Below are 18,387 nucleotides of genomic sequence, written 5' to 3'. Positions count from 1 at the left end.
TATATAAAGAATAATTTTCTGCTTTATTAACCTATCCAGCTATTGAATGGAGGCACTCTTCCTCCTGTCATCTATGGCAACCCATTTATAGAAATCTTCCTTCTGTAAGGATTAATATCACCATATTGTTGCTAATTAAAAACTTTAACTTGCTCCAGGCGTTTAACATTATGCATATTTGAAATGGATTCCCTATAATTTATATGGGATTGTTAAACAGGATGGGAAAGTACTAGGAAATCTGGAAAATTATTTTTTTTTTTAAAAAAAGACTTTGAAAGAAAGCACTGGAAAATTTTCTTTGTATTGTTCCAGAAATACCACGGATGTATCTGTGGTCACCAGGAATGAAATTCAATTGATATAAAATTTATGTCATCCTGGATTTTAAATCTTGCATGCTCCAAACATTTGCAATTTTATTTCTCATTACTGTATTTTACATTTTTATGTAGTCGTGGCTGAAGAACAGTTAATATATGCTTCTCATAAATGAATCACTAAAATGTGTGCCATTTTAAACATTTTTCTCTACTAAATTCACATAAAGTCTTGCAAATGTGAGAGACGACCTGATGCTTCCTTATAGCAAACACAGTCTTTGTCCAAAGTAATTTTTAAGATGCAATCCATACAGTTGGTCTTTTCTGCGTAATATATTCTAAGAAGGCATATCTGTATATTTGCCAGCATTTCTTCACTTCAATCAAATAAATAACATCTTTAATAACAGAGAAAGGTGCAGTGTTGTATTCTGGCAAAAATGTTTTCTTTCCAGGAGGTGGCACTAACATATTGAGCAAGATTTTAGACAGCTCCTCCCTCCCACAATGTATTACAGCATTGCTGCTTATTGATGTGCAATGTACAATGAATACATTTCTCAGAAAGGAAATGCAAAACTAATTATTTAATTTCAGTAACACTTTAGGGAATTAGATGTGAATGGCATTTAGAACACAGAAGATAGAAAGATGGGGAACTTGATGGTCTTCTAGTCAAAACCCCTGCTCAAGCAGGAGACCCTGCCTGACAAACAAACAAACAAACAAACAAACAAACAAACAAACAAATAAATAAACAAACAAACAAACAAACAAACAAGCAAGCAAGCAAGCAAGCAAGCAAGCAAGCAAGCAAGCAAGCAAACAAACAAACAAACAAACAAATATCCAATCTCTTCTTTAAAACTTCCATTGTTGGGAGGGCGTGGCCATACACCATGGTGACATGGAGTTCCCTATGCTCTGCAGGGAATCCCCAAAATCCATGTTGCCTGACCAGCCGCCTGAGATAGAAAATGGGAAGTGAAGAAAGATGGATACAGATGAAATAATATAAAGCAAACCTGGAACATGATCTAGTTTATTGTATTTGAAAAATGATATATGTATATTAAGATGTACTAAAGTTATATGAAGCTGTATGTTGAATGTGGAGAAAAATCTTTAAAAAGCTTTGGGGGAAAAAATTTCCCCAAAGCACCCACAACTTCTGGAGGCAAGTTCTAAGTATATAGGGAGGACACCCCAAAACCTATCTTCATTCTCTGAAAGCTAACATGTCTTTTCTTGGGATCACCTTGCATTTGTGAAGGGTAATACTTATGGGACCATCTTCTGCCTTATTCATCCCAGCGGCCAGTTAAGTCCCACAAAGTCGGCCTTCTCCAGATCCCATCAGCCAGACCAGGGGTAGGCAAAGTTGGCTCTTCTATGATTTGTGGATTTCAACTCCGAGAATTCCTGAGCCAATCATGCTAGCTTAGGAATTCTGGGACTTGAGGTCCCCATGTTATAGAAGAGCCAACTTTGCCTACCCATGAACCAGACAATGTCACCTTCCGGGGCCTGGAGAAAAAGCCTTCTCTGTGGGGGCCCTGGCCCTATGGAGTTGGTCTTTTCTGCCCCTACTCTTCCTGCCTTCTCTAAATCTCTAAAAACCCATCTCTGCCAGCATGCTTGTGGCCATTGAAACTTTGATATCTTGCCCCCGTATGAATCTGGTTGTCTAATTTTTAACTGTGGCTCTTTAGAATGTAGCTTTGTTAGATTTCTAAACCTTTTATAAGCCGCCTTGAATCTCAGGAAAAGGGCAGCATAGAAATGAAAGAAAGAAGGAAGGAAGGAAGGAAGAAAGAAAGAAAGAAAGAAAGAAAGAAAGAAAGAAAGAAACTAAATTCTGTAAAAAGACCTAGCTACTTTAAGGAGTTGTAACTAAATACTAAATTTACACTCATGCACAGTTTTTGTTGTTGTTTTATTTGTCAAACATGTACAAGAAACAGGTATTGTATAAACATAAACATGAACAATGGAGACATTAGGACAGGGACAGGAGGCCACTGGTATGCTTATGTACAGCCCTTACAGTTCTCTTAGGAATGGAATGAGGTCAACAATAGACAGTTTAAGGTTAAAGTTATGGGGGGGAGGCAGTGGTGGATTGTTGCCTGTTTGCACTGGTTCTATAGAACTAGTAGCAGAAATTTGGCACCGCTGGCCAAACCAGAAGCAATGACTGGCAGTCCATGCTCCAAAACCAGTTCTCCAGTTGCCATGGATTGTAAATAAAACCTTCTGCACATGCACAGAGGGTAATTTCCGTGAAGTTACACATATGCACACAAAACATGCACTTCGATCATGATGCAAACCAGTAGGGAAGGTAAGTAGAACCCACTCCTGGTTTGGGGATGTAACGAAAGAATCAAGTAGTGCATTCCAGGCATTGACCACTCTGTTGCTAAAGTCGTATTTTCTGCAATTAAGTTTGGTGAGGTTTACCTTGAGTTTGTATCTATTGTGTGCTTGTGTATTATTGCGTTTGAAGCTGAAGTAGTCATTAACAGGTAGTACTTTGTAGCAGACAATTTTGTGTGCTACATTTAGATTGGACTGTAGGTGGCATAGTTCTAGGTCAGTGATGGCGAACCTATGGCACGGGTGCCACAGATGGCACACAGAGCCATCGGGGCACCGCACCTCAAGAAGGATATAATGGAACTGGAAAAGGTGCAAAAAAGGGCAACAAGGATGATCAAGGAAATGGAGCACCTCCCTTATGATACCAGGTTGCAACACCTTGGTCTCCTCACCCTTGAAAGATGGTGTTTAAGGGGTGACTTGATCGAAGTGTATAAAATCATGCATGGGATAGAAAAGGTGGATAGAGAAAAAATATTTTCTCTATCACACAATACTAGGACAAATCAAGGGAAATATTTCTTCACCCAGAGGTTCGTTGGTTTGTAGAATTCACTTCCAGAAGAGGTCATGACAGCTGTCAGCCTTGATAGCTTCAAGGCAGGATTAGACAGATTCATGGATGTCAAGTGTATTGGTGGTTATTGAAACGGATGTCCATGTGCCGCCTCTATGTTGGTTGAGGCAGGCAGGATTCCCTTGAGTACCATTTGTTGGGGGTCAGGGGAAAGGTAGGGTCTTGCCTTCTCTTTCTGCTCAAGATCCCCAAAGACAATTGGTGGGCCACTGTGTGACACAGAATGCTGGACTCTGTTCTGCCGGCGTGTCTCAACCGCCCGTAATTACAGGGTAATTAGTCCAGGAAGACACACAGCACACAATAAAAGGAAAACCCAAAAGTTTTTATAAACAGAAAAATAGAAACAGAAACATTTTTAAATGTCAAAGGGATTTTCTGGTACACACAGGCACAGGTTAAATGCAGTCCAATTGCTCACCCAATAACTGGGAAATTGAGTCCAATTCTAAAGTCCAGAGAGTCCACACACACAATCCTGAACAGCAAAAACCACGATCTTGATGAAACAATGAATCAGATAAACTGCCATGAGGCTAAAACACCAGGCTGCACTTTTATCTGTAGCACTAATTACAGCAGCCCCACCCAACCACAGGTGGCCTCATTTTCTCTTGTAATAATCCTTCAGTTGTTATCTCCTATGCATCACTCTACGCATGTGTGGATGTGTCATTAATTCTTGTTCAGAATCCAGGGATGATTCAGATGACTGATCTCCTCCTGGGCTCTCTGCCAAACTCCTCTCTTCCCTGTCACTCATGCTTCCTTGGTCAGAGGAGACTTCGTTGGCAGATTCTACTGGGAGCAAAACAGGCCTGCGGCATGTGGATGTCTCCCCCAGATCCACCTCCATATTCCTTGGGGCAGGAGCTGGGCCAGAGCTAACCACAACAGACTCAATGGGCTTTGGCCTGATTCAGCATGGTTCTTCTTATGTTCTTATGTTCTTATTTGCTGTCATGCAAGCTGTTGCTCTAGTTCAGCTCCAACGTGTATGTGTGTTGGCCAGCTGATTTTTGGCTCGCACAGAGGCTCTGGGAGGGCGTTTTTGGCTTCCAGAGAGCCTCCATGGGGGGGTGGGGGAAGGTGTTTTTGCACTCTTCCAGCTCCAGGAAAGCCTTTGGAGCCTGGGGAGGGCAAAAACATGATCCTATCGGGCCCACCAGAAGTTCAGAAACAGGCCATTTCCAGCCTCCAAATGGCTGTTTTTGCCCCTTCTCAGGCATTGAATTATGGGTGTGGGCACTCAAACATGTGTGATAGCACACACCCACACTCTTTCAGCACCCAAGGGGAAAAAAAGGTTCGCCATCAGTGTTCTAGGTTGTCCAAGCCTAAGATTTCAAGTCTGGTGACATAAGATATTCTTGAGGGGTGCAGTGCTCTTCTTGTGAAACACCTCTGGATTTCCAATATACAGTGCCGATTCCAGGCAGATTAGCTGTATTTGGGAATTGGTCTATGTAAATTGTACTATGTAAATATATATAAGATGTAAATTGAAGAATCATTTTGCTTTTGAACTTGGTGCACTGCATAGTTCTCTGATACTGCAAAATTTAAACAGTGTATTTCTTCTAGGCATGGTAAGTTTACCAAAATAGTTAAGATCTCCTGTTTCATTCCACTAATAGATCCCTTCCAGGTCTCATGCAGCCAGATGTTCCATAATAGATCTTGCTTTAATACAGCTAGGAATTTTGAGACATACTCTCTTGAAACATCTGAAGAGAGTATGCTTGATGAAGTCAGGTGCAAATGACTTTGTGTTTTTATTTTAAAATATTTAAAATGTTTTCAACGGAGAACATTAGCAGCCTTGGAAAAATTCTGGATACAGTCAATGTCTGCTAAAGGTCAAAACACATTACTCTTTCTGTCTTATTTAAAACCTGAAGTGTTTGGTAGAGAAAGCAGCTAGAAATCTTTTGCCCTTTTTCTCCTGGGGTAGGGAAAGAGTTTCCCACTGAAGCTTTTATTGGCTTCAAAAGAATAATTTGTTGAACTTTTCCTTGCCAAATCCTGATCTGGATTTGGGCCCCAGCTTATTCTTTTTTCTTTTTTTTCTTTTTTTACTAAAGTGGATACTTCTCGATGTATTCAGGGAAAAACTTACTTGCAAGGATTTCTTTAAAAAGACTCTCTAACCAGATTAAAATGATGAACCTGAAACAAAATTAAACAAACAAAAAGTAGAAGTTACTTGTGGTTATGTAGTTTTTAATTTAATTATGTTTTAATGTGGAGTAAGTTGCATTTTATATTTCTTTAGGAATTTTATCGTTAAACAATTCCCCCTAATTTTAAAGTGTGAGAGGGATGATGGATGGATGGATGGATGGATGGATAGATAGATAGATAGATAGATAGATAGATAGATAGATAGATAGATAGATAGATAGACACAGACAGACAGACAGACAGATAGATAGATAGATAGATAGATAGATAGATAGATAGATGATGGACGATAGATGATACAGACAAATAAACAGACATGAGAGATACATGAGGGGTAGATACATAGATAAATGGATGGGGAAAGATGGATGGATGGATGGATGGATGGATGGATGGATGGAGAGAGAGTATAGGTAGGCAGACAGGCAGACGGATAGGAGACAGATGAGAGAGAGAGAGAAAGAGAGGGAGAGACAGAGAGAGAGATGATGGGAAACTGAGAACAGGTATACCATTATTGACTCATGCTTTGATGTGTTTTCACTAATGCTATAATTAACTATAGAGATTAAGTTGGGTTAAGCCTGAAGTCAATGTTCGATTTTACTTCTATCACTACAAAGAGGTTTGGCTACATCAACTCAATCAGAAACATTATTGGCCTAATTGAGTTGTGGATGAGCACATCAATATGAAAATGAGCCAGTGGCCTTCCTCAACTATGCCATTGGTTCAAAGACGATCACATCAACCCCATTTGCAACCTGAATCCAATTAGTATAAATCTCTTAGGATCATCTCTCAGCATTGTGTCTACCTAAGTTTTGAAAATCTGGAAAGAAGACCAGCTATGAAATTAAGAAGTGCATCTTTAACAGGATGGATGCTGGTATCTAGATAAATATGAAGCCTTAGTTTCACAAATGAGCCTAAAGAGATAGAAAGAGCAAGCTAATGTTTTTTATGTATTACTTATGTTCTCAGGAGAAGGGCGGCCTAGAAATTGAACTAATAAATAAATAATAGATAAATAGAATTTCAATCTAGCTAGCTATCCTGCAATATTATGAAGACAAGCAACTACCGCCATTTCTTTCATTATTCTCTCCTCTTTTTGGGAAACAAGCTGGGCAGCTTCTTTCAGCAATTCAACTTGCATCAATCTTCTGAAATGATCCATCTGCTCAGACTCTTGTGCAAGCCCCAGCTGATGCAGTGAACAAGAGGGAGACCTGAGTGAGCCTGAGGAACCACCAGAGGGGGCTGATAATGACAATGGGTGAAGAGTCCCAGTCGGAGGATGAGGAAGACATTTGAGTGGAAAGTCAGTGGATAGACCTTCAATGTTGTGGTTGGCTCTGGCCCAGCTCCTGCCCCAGGGAATGTGGAGGTGGATGCAGGGGAAACTTCAACATGTCACAGGCTTGTATTATTGCCGACAGAGTCAGTTCAGAGTTTAGCTTCCTCTGACGAAGAAGAAGGTGGGAGTGACTCGGCGCAGAATTATGTGTAGAAGAGACCAAGTAAGAACATATTACAGGAAATAAGGGAGGCCACCTGTGTTTGGGTGGGGCTCCAGTAATTAGGGCTGCTGCTATAAATAGCAGCATGTGGGTTTGGCCATTGTGGAAGAGTATCTGATCGCAGTTCGTCAGGAATCTTGTGTTGCTGGATTTTGTTTGTTGCTTTTTCACGCCTTTGAAGACAAAGCAGAGCAATGTGTGTGTGTGTATCTCACTTCATTGGAAGAAGAAAGGGTCTGAAGTTTCTTCACAGCTGCTAGCTAAGTACTTAATGACTGCTTAAGGGAAATTTTACAGACTACCCGGTTGTTTTGGGACGAGTGCTCTTTGCAATCCAAAAAGAGTGCTTTGTTTATTTTGACTTATGGGATAAAGAACATTGTTTTGAATTTTCAAACATGTGTGTGTCTGAAATTTGTACCCTTGAATTTTCAGGAGGCTCCTACCAGAGAGCTCTGCAGAACATTCAATATAGGAGATTGCTCAGAAGGCGAGAGGAGTTGCATTGTAAAAGGTATTAGTGTATAGACTTAGCCTTTTTGGGGTGTGATGTCACTTCCAGGCAATATAAAGGCAAAGGATTTGGGGAAATTGAGTGTGGAGTTTCAACGTCGTTCAACGGAAGAGATGTGAGACTGAGGTGTATGGTTGAACAAGGCTTTAAAACCATGATTTCTGCCTCAATAAAAGGATGGTGTCTGCTGGATGATTTCTGCCCATGACTGTGGTGAGTAAATTCATATGCTTAAATGATAAAAGGAATTAATCTGATTAGGCCGAATTTGGCACCTTTCCCAGACGTTGTTTATGGTTAGCTCCAAAGAAAAATAACTCCTTTTCTCTGGCCCTTTAAAATCTGCTTTTCGTTTTTTGTGCTTATATCAATAAAGGGTTTGATTTATTCATAAAATAAAGGATTTTTGAGTCGGGGGTTTTGCTCTGAGGGCCGTGCACAGAACAATAATGGGCCCATAGTGGCCTCGCCCTTCGACTTGTGGAACCATCTCAAAACCTATCTCAAGGCCACAGATGCTTATTACAGATTCGAACCGCAGCAATTTGCAGCTTATCCTCACCACGATTTTGAGGCAGCTCCCAAGGAGCCAGCAGAATGATGGCTCTAGGGTAGAAGGAAGGGCCAGTCCTGCTTGTCATCGTTAATGAGATTGTGTTGCTGTAATCACATTCCAAATGAGATTTTCATGCTGTGCAGGTTATCGCGAAGGGGAGGGAGAGAGATGTGCATTGCAGATAGAGTGATCCTGGCAGGTTAATTTTTAGATTGGATTTAATAAATACTGACCATAAATCAGGAGACATGACTCGGAAAAAGGGTTAAGTGTGTATTTGTAGGATACTTGCAAGAGGGGAGAGGTTAGATAACCAGTGAATTTGATCTGGAAAAAAAGGACATGTCAAGAGCCAGAGTGTTCATGGAAAACAAGACTTTAATTACTTTTGTGTAAGAAAAAGAAGAAGAAAGTTATTGCTGTTAACATGTCCATTAATGGTACACAGCTCTGCAGGATTTCTCCAGCTCCTTCTCAGCATTATGCAGTTGTTGTGTTTTTCAAATAAAACAGCCAGTATCGTGTTTAAATTCTCCTCCAACCCTGCTTGCTTTGTTTTAGTTTCGTAGAGCAGTCAGGTGTGAAATTTTACTCACAATGGCCAAAGCGCAGCTGTTTCTTTCCCTGCCTGCACTCCCCAGCCCAATAGGAGAGTATCATTTTCAAGCTGAGATGGGCAAGAGCGAAAGGGGTTGCTATCACATCACGTAGCCCATTTAAAAAGGGGACGATCAATTTAAATTAAGAACAAAACAAGAACTATATGATTTAGGTATTGGCTTAGATTTGTGGCAATATATGCAGATTAGTTCCAGATATCAAACAGATGTAAAGACTTATATTTTTTAAAAAGAAAATAATGTATTGACTAAATTATTATTTCAAAATCATTCAAAAACAATTGGAAATGTGTATAAATACTTAATAAATTACAGGAGGATAGGTTGGATATTGAAAGACAATATGATCAGTTGGTGCAAAAATTTAGGCAAAGAGATAGATTTAGATACATGGGAAAAAATATGGATGTATAATTGGAAAATAACAAAATCAATTTCCTTTAAAAGAAAATCAAATTAAGTTGTTCTACAGATAGCACCTTCCACCATATAGAATTTCTAAAATGTTTCCGTCTGTATCGCCTATTTGTTGGAAATGTAAAAAAGAAATTGGTACATATTACCATGCGTGGTGGACATGTTCCGAGACAAAAATATTTTGGAACAAAGTAGAGAATTGGATAAATGAAATAACAAAGGAGAAGATAAAAAAGTCTCCTGAACTCTTTTTATTAGGTATTTCAAATACAAAGTATAAAAAAGAAACTTATTATTTAATAATACATATATTGGCTGTGGCCCGAATTGTATTTGCACAGAAATGGAAAGAAAAAACAATACCAAAAGATACTGAAGTATTTAAAAAAATTATAGAATGTGCAGAATTAAATATGATGACTAAACATTTAAATAATTAAACTGAAACAGAATATTATAAAATATGGGACAAAGTATACGATTGGTGGAATTTTAAAAATGGTATTAATAATTAATTATAATATAGAATGAAATGGTAAATAGTATTACTAATAAACTTTTTTTCTTTTCCTTCTCCCTTTGTATAAGTATAGAATATTTTAAAATATAAAGAAATTTAATTAATAAGTTTAATATTAAAAATATAGAGTTGAATTTAACAAGAATGTAACCTACATGTGTGGTATTTCTGCTTAGATCTGATTATAGTTAGGATTTTTTATATTTCTGTATTAGATAGACTTCTACGACAAGCGGAGCAATGGTAGCTCCTTAAATGTTTAGTGTTGTATGTCTTTGTTTGTCTTTTCAAAAAATTCAATAAAAATATTTTTTTTAAAAAGGGGGGGCAGAAGAAGTGAATCATTGAAACCATCCCATATTAATAAAAGTGGGTTTATGAGATGAAAATGAGCAAAATAGGGTTGTAGGATGTGTGGAGGGAGGGAGAGAGTGAGGAAAAAGAAGGAAGGAAGGAAGGAAGGAGGGAAGGGAGGGAGGGAGACAAAGAAAGGAAGGGAAGACGAAGGAAGGAAGAAAGAAAGAAAGAAAGAAAGAAAGAAAGAAAGAAAGAAAGAAAGAAAGAAAGAAAGAAACCTGCCCTGGGGTTAATCAGATGTAATAGAGATATAGAAAGGATATACAGTGATCCCTCGATTTTCGCGATCTCGATCTTCGCGAAATGCTATATCGCGATTTTTCAGAAAATATTAATTAAAAAATACTCCACTCTTCTCTCTCTCTCTTTCTTCCTCTCTCTCACTCTCTTCCTTCCTTTCTCATCTCTTTCTTTCTTTCCTTCTCTCTCTTTCTCTATCTCTCCCCCTCTTGCTCTCCCTCTTTTTCTCACTTTCCCTCTCTCGTTCACCGAGCAGCGGGCAGGTGGGCAGGCAGGCGGCGGACAAGCGGCGGGCGGACAAGCGGCGGGCGGGCAGGCAGGCGGTGGACAAGCGGCGGGCGGACAAGCGGCGGGCAGGCGGGCAGGCAGGCGGCGGACAAGCGGCGGGCGGGTGGGCAGGCAGGCGGCAGACAAGCGGCGGGCGGACAAGCGGCGGGCAGGCAGGCGGCGGACAAGCAGCGGGCGGACAAGCGGCGGGCGGGCAGGCGGCGGACAAGCGGTGGGCGGACAAGCGGCGGGCGCGGCAGCAGCGAGGAGCCGAAGATTGGGGTTTCCCCTTTGCGTGGGCGGCGGGGAAACCCCAATCTTCGGCTCCTCGCTGCTGCGGCGCTGCCGAGCAGATCAGCTGCTGGGCGGCGGAAGGAACCTTCCCTGGGTCTTCCCAGGTGCGGAAGTAAAAACACCATCTTCGCATGCGTGGCCATGGAAAAAAGGGCGCGCATGCGCATATGGTGTTTTTACTTCCGCACCACTATATTGCGAAAAATCAAGTATCGCGAGGGGTCTTGGAACGTAACCCTCGCGATACTCGAGGGATCACTGTACTTCTGTTTTCTTCATATTACATTAAATAAATATTTCAATTTTCTCATAAGAGCATCCAAAGCTGCTACAGAATACTTCATCTTTTACGGATTGGAAAATAGTTTCATGGGCTTTCAAAATTAATTAAAAACCCAATTTATAAAATAGAAAACTTTAAAAGACCTAAGGGTAAGAAGACATGGTTTCCCAAGAATTAATTTTTTTTATACTTTAGGTAAAACAAGACACACAATGAAGATGTATAAAATGTGTGGGGAAATGAATAGGGAAACTTCAGGATGGTGTAAAGAAAACACCTTGCATGCTGTGAACGTATATAAAAAAGACATAGTGGTTTAAAAATGATTAGGGACATTCATAAGCAATACAATCATCCATTACTATCTTTCTGAAGATGCAAATAAAAGGGAAATCTTGCTATCAGTAATAATATTTGAAATTGCTCCCAAACTCATGGGGATCAAATCTTAAAAGATCTCTGGGCTCATGCTGCCCTTGTCAGAAATCTTACAAGATCTGAACATTTTTTATAATAAAAATATAGAAATCAATGTTTTAATTTCAATGAAACAAAACAATGCCCCTAAGACGTTGCTTGAAATAACACAGTGGTGCCTCTTTTTTTTTTTTTAAATGTGATTTGTTTATCTGGATTGGATATCCAAGAATAGAGCCAGATCATATGAATACAATCTAGCTTGGAGATAAATTTCTTAAGCAAGCGGCATTTGAAGATTACTGCCACACAGAGTGAAAATATAATCAAAACACAAAGAAGAATTTGAGATGAGTTCAATCCCATCTGTATCAAGACCATTCCCAGTGATTTCTCATCTGTTATGTAATCTGTCAGTTAATCTTAATGAACAAAAGAAAAACAACAATAAATAAAGACCAATGGACTGAACCTATCAAGTCTCTATTGGACTCTCCCTTGAGTTGGTTTCTTCTCAGGTATGGATCAATTACGTACCTACTGAGCTGCAATAATGTCAGGACACTGAATGCTGCCTCAACAATTTTTTCACAAAAGATTTATACATGCAATGATTTGCTGAGGTAAAATGCCTCAGTACTGAAGTTTACCTGGGAGACTTGGATTGCATACAAGGGACATGTTAGGCCAGGGGTAGGCAAAGATGGCTCTTCTATGACATATGGACTTCAACTCCCAAAATTCCTGAACTAGCATGATTGGCTCAGGAATTCTGGGAGTTGAAGTCCACAAGTCATAGAAGGGCCAATTTTGCCTACCCCTGTGCTAGGCAACCAATTCCATCTGACCTGCCTCAGTAGAATTTTGAGGCTCTGGTGGAAGGATAAGATTCCAGACATTGAGGTCCTCTTCAGAGCAGGCCTACCATCAATTCCTGATGAAAGCCCAGTGTCAGGCCGAAGTCTTCATGTGGAGCTAGAGAGTTCAGCCTGACACAACACAAGGGGGGATGGGAGTGGTAGTGAGAAGTCAGAGGGGAAAGTTACTGGACACAACCAAAGATTCCTTTCTCCATGCCAAGGCCACCGTTTGTTCTGCCTCAATTGAAGAGGAGAGGAAGTTGATAAGCCCCTGCACACAGACTGGCTCTCGTGATGAACTTGTGGGTGTGGGGGATGTAAGATGAACCTTAACCTAGGTGGGATTCTGGGAACTATTCAGAATCGGAATGACAATGGCATAGCCAACATCAGCACTTCAGATCACAGAGAAGGAGAGGAAGGTAGTCCTTTTTTACTTTTTGCATTTTGCATTTTTGGAATTCAAGGAGGAGGGGGAGATTTAACTGGCTGGAACAGACAAAGGGAAGGATAAAAACAGGAAAAAGCCATTTTAATTTGCACTTCAGATCACAGAGAAGGAGAGGAAGGTAGTCCTTTTTTACTTTTTGCATTTTGCATTTTTGGAATTCAAGGAGGAGGGGGAGATTTAACTGGCTGGAACAGACAAAGGGAAGGATAAAAACAGGAAAAAGCCATTTTAATTTGCACTTCAGATCACAGAGAAGGAGAGGAAGGTAGTCCTTTTTTACTTTTTGCATTTTGCATTTTTGGAATTCAAGGAGGAGGGGGAGATTTAACTGGCTGGAACAGACAAAGGGAAGGATAAAAACAGGAAAAAGCCATTTTAATTTGCACTTCAGATCACAGAGAAGGAGAGGAAGGTAGTCCTTTTTTACTTTTTGCATTTTGCATTTTTGGAATTCAAGGAGGAGGGGGAGATTTAACTGGCTGGAACAGACAAAGGGAAGGATAAAAACAGGAAAAAGCCATTTTAATTTGCACTTCAGATCACAGAGAAGGAGAGGAAGGTAGTCCTTTTTTACTTTTTGCATTTTGCATTTTTGGAATTCAAGGAGGAGGGGGAGATTTAACTGGCTGGAACAGACAAAGGGAAGGATAAAAACAGGAAAAAGCCATTTTAATTTGCACTTCAGATCACAGAGAAGGAGAGGAAGGTAGTCCTTTTTTACTTTTTGCATTTTGCATTTTTGGAATTCAAGGAGGAGGGGGAGATTTAACTGGCTGGAACAGACAAAGGGAAGGATAAAAACAGGAAAAAGCCATTTTAATTTGCACTTCAGATCACAGAGAAGGAGAGGAAGGTAGTCCTTTTTTACTTTTTGCATTTTGCATTTTTGGAATTCAAGGAGGAGGGGGAGATTTAACTGGCTGGAACAGACAAAGGGAAGGATAAAAACAGGAAAAAGCCATTTTAATTTGCACTTCAGATCACAGAGAAGGAGAGGAAGGTAGTCCTTTTTTACTTTTTGCATTTTGCATTTTTGGAATTCAAGGAGGAGGGGGAGATTTAACTGGCTGGAACAGACAAAGGGAAGGATAAAAACAGGAAAAAGCCATTTTAATTTGCACTTCAGATCACAGAGAAGGAGAGGAAGGTAGTCCTTTTTTACTTTTTGCATTTTGCATTTTTGGAATTCAAGGAGGAGGGGGAGATTTAACTGGCTGGAACAGACAAAGGGAAGGATAAAAACAGGAAAAAGCCATTTTAATTTGCACTTCAGATCACAGAGAAGGAGAGGAAGGTAGTCCTTTTTTACTTTTTGCATTTTGCATTTTTGGAATTCAAGGAGGAGGGGGAGATTTAACTGGCTGGAACAGACAAAGGGAAGGATAAAAACAGGAAAAAGCCATTTTAATTTGCACTTCAGATCACAGAGAAGGAGAGGAAGGTAGTCCTTTTTTACTTTTTGCATTTTGCATTTTTGGAATTCAAGGAGGAGGGGGAGATTTAACTGGCTGGAACAGACAAAGGGAAGGATAAAAACAGGAAAAAGCCATTTTAATTTGCACTTCAGATCACAGAGAAGGAGAGGAAGGTAGTCCTTTTTTACTTTTTGCATTTTGCATTTTTGGAATTCAAGGAGGAGGGGGAGATTTAACTGGCTGGAACAGACAAAGGGAAGGATAAAAACAGGAAAAAGCCATTTTAATTTGCACTTCAGATCACAGAGAAGGAGAGGAAGGTAGTCCTTTTTTACTTTTTGCATTTTGCATTTTTGGAATTCAAGGAGGAGGGGGAGATTTAACTGGCTGGAACAGACAAAGGGAAGGATAAAAACAGGAAAAAGCCATTTTAATTTGCACTTCAGATCACAGAGAAGGAGAGGAAGGTAGTCCTTTTTTACTTTTTGCATTTTGCATTTTTGGAATTCAAGGAGGAGGGGGAGATTTAACTGGCTGGAACAGACAAAGGGAAGGATAAAAACAGGAAAAAGCCATTTTAATTTGCACTTCAGATCACAGAGAAGGAGAGGAAGGTAGTCCTTTTTTACTTTTTGCATTTTGCATTTTTGGAATTCAAGGAGGAGGGGGAGATTTAACTGGCTGGAACAGACAAAGGGAAGGATAAAAACAGGAAAAAGCCATTTTAATTTGCACTTCAGATCACAGAGAAGGAGAGGAAGGTAGTCCTTTTTTACTTTTTGCATTTTGCATTTTTGGAATTCAAGGAGGAGGGGGAGATTTAACTGGCTGGAACAGACAAAGGGAAGGATAAAAACAGGAAAAAGCCATTTTAATTTGCACTTCAGATCACAGAGAAGGAGAGGAAGGTAGTCCTTTTTTACTTTTTGCATTTTGCATTTTTGGAATTCAAGGAGGAGGGGGAGATTTAACTGGCTGGAACAGACAAAGGGAAGGATAAAAACAGGAAAAAGCCATTTTAATTTGCACTTCAGATCACAGAGAAGGAGAGGAAGGTAGTCCTTTTTTACTTTTTGCATTTTGCATTTTTGGAATTCAAGGAGGAGGGGGAGATTTAACTGGCTGGAACAGACAAAGGGAAGGATAAAAACAGGAAAAAGCCATTTTAATTTGCACTTCAGATCACAGAGAAGGAGAGGAAGGTAGTCCTTTTTTACTTTTTGCATTTTGCATTTTTGGAATTCAAGGAGGAGGGGGAGATTTAACTGGCTGGAACAGACAAAGGGAAGGATAAAAACAGGAAAAAGCCATTTTAATTTGCACTTCAGATCACAGAGAAGGAGAGGAAGGTAGTCCTTTTTTACTTTTTGCATTTTGCATTTTTGGAATTCAAGGAGGAGGGGGAGATTTAACTGGCTGGAACAGACAAAGGGAAGGATAAAAACAGGAAAAAGCCATTTTAATTTGCACTTCAGATCACAGAGAAGGAGAGGAAGGTAGTCCTTTTTTACTTTTTGCATTTTGCATTTTTGGAATTCAAGGAGGAGGGGGAGATTTAACTGGCTGGAACAGACAAAGGGAAGGATAAAAACAGGAAAAAGCCATTTTAATTTGCACTTCAGATCACAGAGAAGGAGAGGAAGGTAGTCCTTTTTTACTTTTTGCATTTTGCATTTTTGGAATTCAAGGAGGAGGGGGAGATTTAACTGGCTGGAACAGACAAAGGGAAGGATAAAAACAGGAAAAAGCCATTTTAATTTGCACTTCAGATCACAGAGAAGGAGAGGAAGGTAGTCCTTTTTTACTTTTTGCATTTTGCATTTTTGGAATTCAAGGAGGAGGGGGAGATTTAACTGGCTGGAACAGACAAAGGGAAGGATAAAAACAGGAAAAAGCCATTTTAATTTGCACTTCAGATCACAGAGAAGGAGAGGAAGGTAGTCCTTTTTTACTTTTTGCATTTTGCATTTTTGGAATTCAAGGAGGAGGGGGAGATTTAACTGGCTGGAACAGACAAAGGGAAGGATAAAAACAGGAAAAAGCCATTTTAATTTGCACTTCAGATCACAGAGAAGGAGAGGAAGGTAGTCCTTTTTTACTTTTTGCATTTTGCATTTTTGGAATTCAAGGAGGAGGGGGAGATTTAACTGGCTGGAACAGACAAAGGGAAGGATAAAAACAGGAAAAAGCCATTTTAATTTGCACTTCAGATCACAGAGAAGGAGAGGAAGGTAGTCCTTTTTTACTTTTTGCATTTTGCATTTTTGGAATTCAAGGAGGAGGGGGAGATTTAACTGGCTGGAACAGACAAAGGGAAGGATAAAAACAGGAAAAAGCCATTTTAATTTGCACTTCAGATCACAGAGAAGGAGAGGAAGGTAGTCCTTTTTTACTTTTTGCATTTTGCATTTTTGGAATTCAAGGAGGAGGGGGAGATTTAACTGGCTGGAACAGACAAAGGGAAGGATAAAAACAGGAAAAAGCCATTTTAATTTGCACTTCAGATCACAGAGAAGGAGAGGAAGGTAGTCCTTTTTTACTTTTTGCATTTTGCATTTTTGGAATTCAAGGAGGAGGGGGAGATTTAACTGGCTGGAACAGACAAAGGGAAGGATAAAAACAGGAAAAAGCCATTTTAATTTGCACTTCAGATCACAGAGAAGGAGAGGAAGGTAGTCCTTTTTTACTTTTTGCATTTTGCATTTTTGGAATTCAAGGAGGAGGGGGAGATTTAACTGGCTGGAACAGACAAAGGGAAGGATAAAAACAGGAAAAAGCCATTTTAATTTGCACTTCAGATCACAGAGAAGGAGAGGAAGGTAGTCCTTTTTTACTTTTTGCATTTTGCATTTTTGGAATTCAAGGAGGAGGGGGAGATTTAACTGGCTGGAACAGACAAAGGGAAGGATAAAAACAGGAAAAAGCCATTTTAATTTGCACTTCAGATCACAGAGAAGGAGAGGAAGGTAGTCCTTTTTTACTTTTTGCATTTTGCATTTTTGGAATTCAAGGAGGAGGGGGAGATTTAACTGGCTGGAACAGACAAAGGGAAGGATAAAAACAGGAAAAAGCCATTTTAATTTGCACTTCAGATCACAGAGAAGGAGAGGAAGGTAGTCCTTTTTTACTTTTTGCATTTTGCATTTTTGGAATTCAAGGAGGAGGGGGAGATTTAACTGGCTGGAACAGACAAAGGGAAGGATAAAAACAGGAAAAAGCCATTTTAATTTGCACTTCAGATCACAGAGAAGGAGAGGAAGGTAGTCCTTTTTTACTTTTTGCATTTTGCATTTTTGGAATTCAAGGAGGAGGGGGAGATTTAACTGGCTGGAACAGACAAAGGGAAGGATAAAAACAGGAAAAAGCCATTTTAATTTGCACTTCAGATCACAGAGAAGGAGAGGAAGGTAGTCCTTTTTTACTTTTTGCATTTTGCATTTTTGGAATTCAAGGAGGAGGGGGAGATTTAACTGGCTGGAACAGACAAAGGGAAGGATAAAAACAGGAAAAAGCCATTTTAATTTGCACTTCAGATCACAGAGAAGGAGAGGAAGGTAGTCCTTTTTTACTTTTTGCATTTTGCATTTTTGGAATTCAAGGAGGAGGGGGAGATTTAACTGGCTGGAACAGACAAAGGGAAGGATAAAAACAGGAAAAAGCCATTTTAATTTGCACTTCAGATCACAGAGAAGGAGAGGAAGGTAGTCCTTTTTTACTTTTTGCATTTTGCATTTTTGGAATTCAAGGAGGAGGGGGAGATTTAACTGGCTGGAACAGACAAAGGGAAGGATAAAAACAGGAAAAAGCCATTTTAATTTGCACTTCAGATCACAGAGAAGGAGAGGAAGGTAGTCCTTTTTTACTTTTTGCATTTTGCATTTTTGGAATTCAAGGAGGAGGGGGAGATTTAACTGGCTGGAACAGACAAAGGGAAGGATAAAAACAGGAAAAAGCCATTTTAATTTGCACTTCAGATCACAGAGAAGGAGAGGAAGGTAGTCCTTTTTTACTTTTTGCATTTTGCATTTTTGGAATTCAAGGAGGAGGGGGAGATTTAACTGGCTGGAACAGACAAAGGGAAGGATAAAAACAGGAAAAAGCCATTTTAATTTGCACTTCAGATCACAGAGAAGGAGAGGAAGGTAGTCCTTTTTTACTTTTTGCATTTTGCATTTTTGGAATTCAAG

Source organism: Erythrolamprus reginae, chromosome 2 (assembly GCF_031021105.1).
Source record: "Erythrolamprus reginae isolate rEryReg1 chromosome 2, rEryReg1.hap1, whole genome shotgun sequence".
Taxonomy (NCBI): domain Eukaryota; kingdom Metazoa; phylum Chordata; class Lepidosauria; order Squamata; family Dipsadidae; genus Erythrolamprus; species Erythrolamprus reginae.
This window is presented reverse-complemented; position numbering follows the sequence as displayed.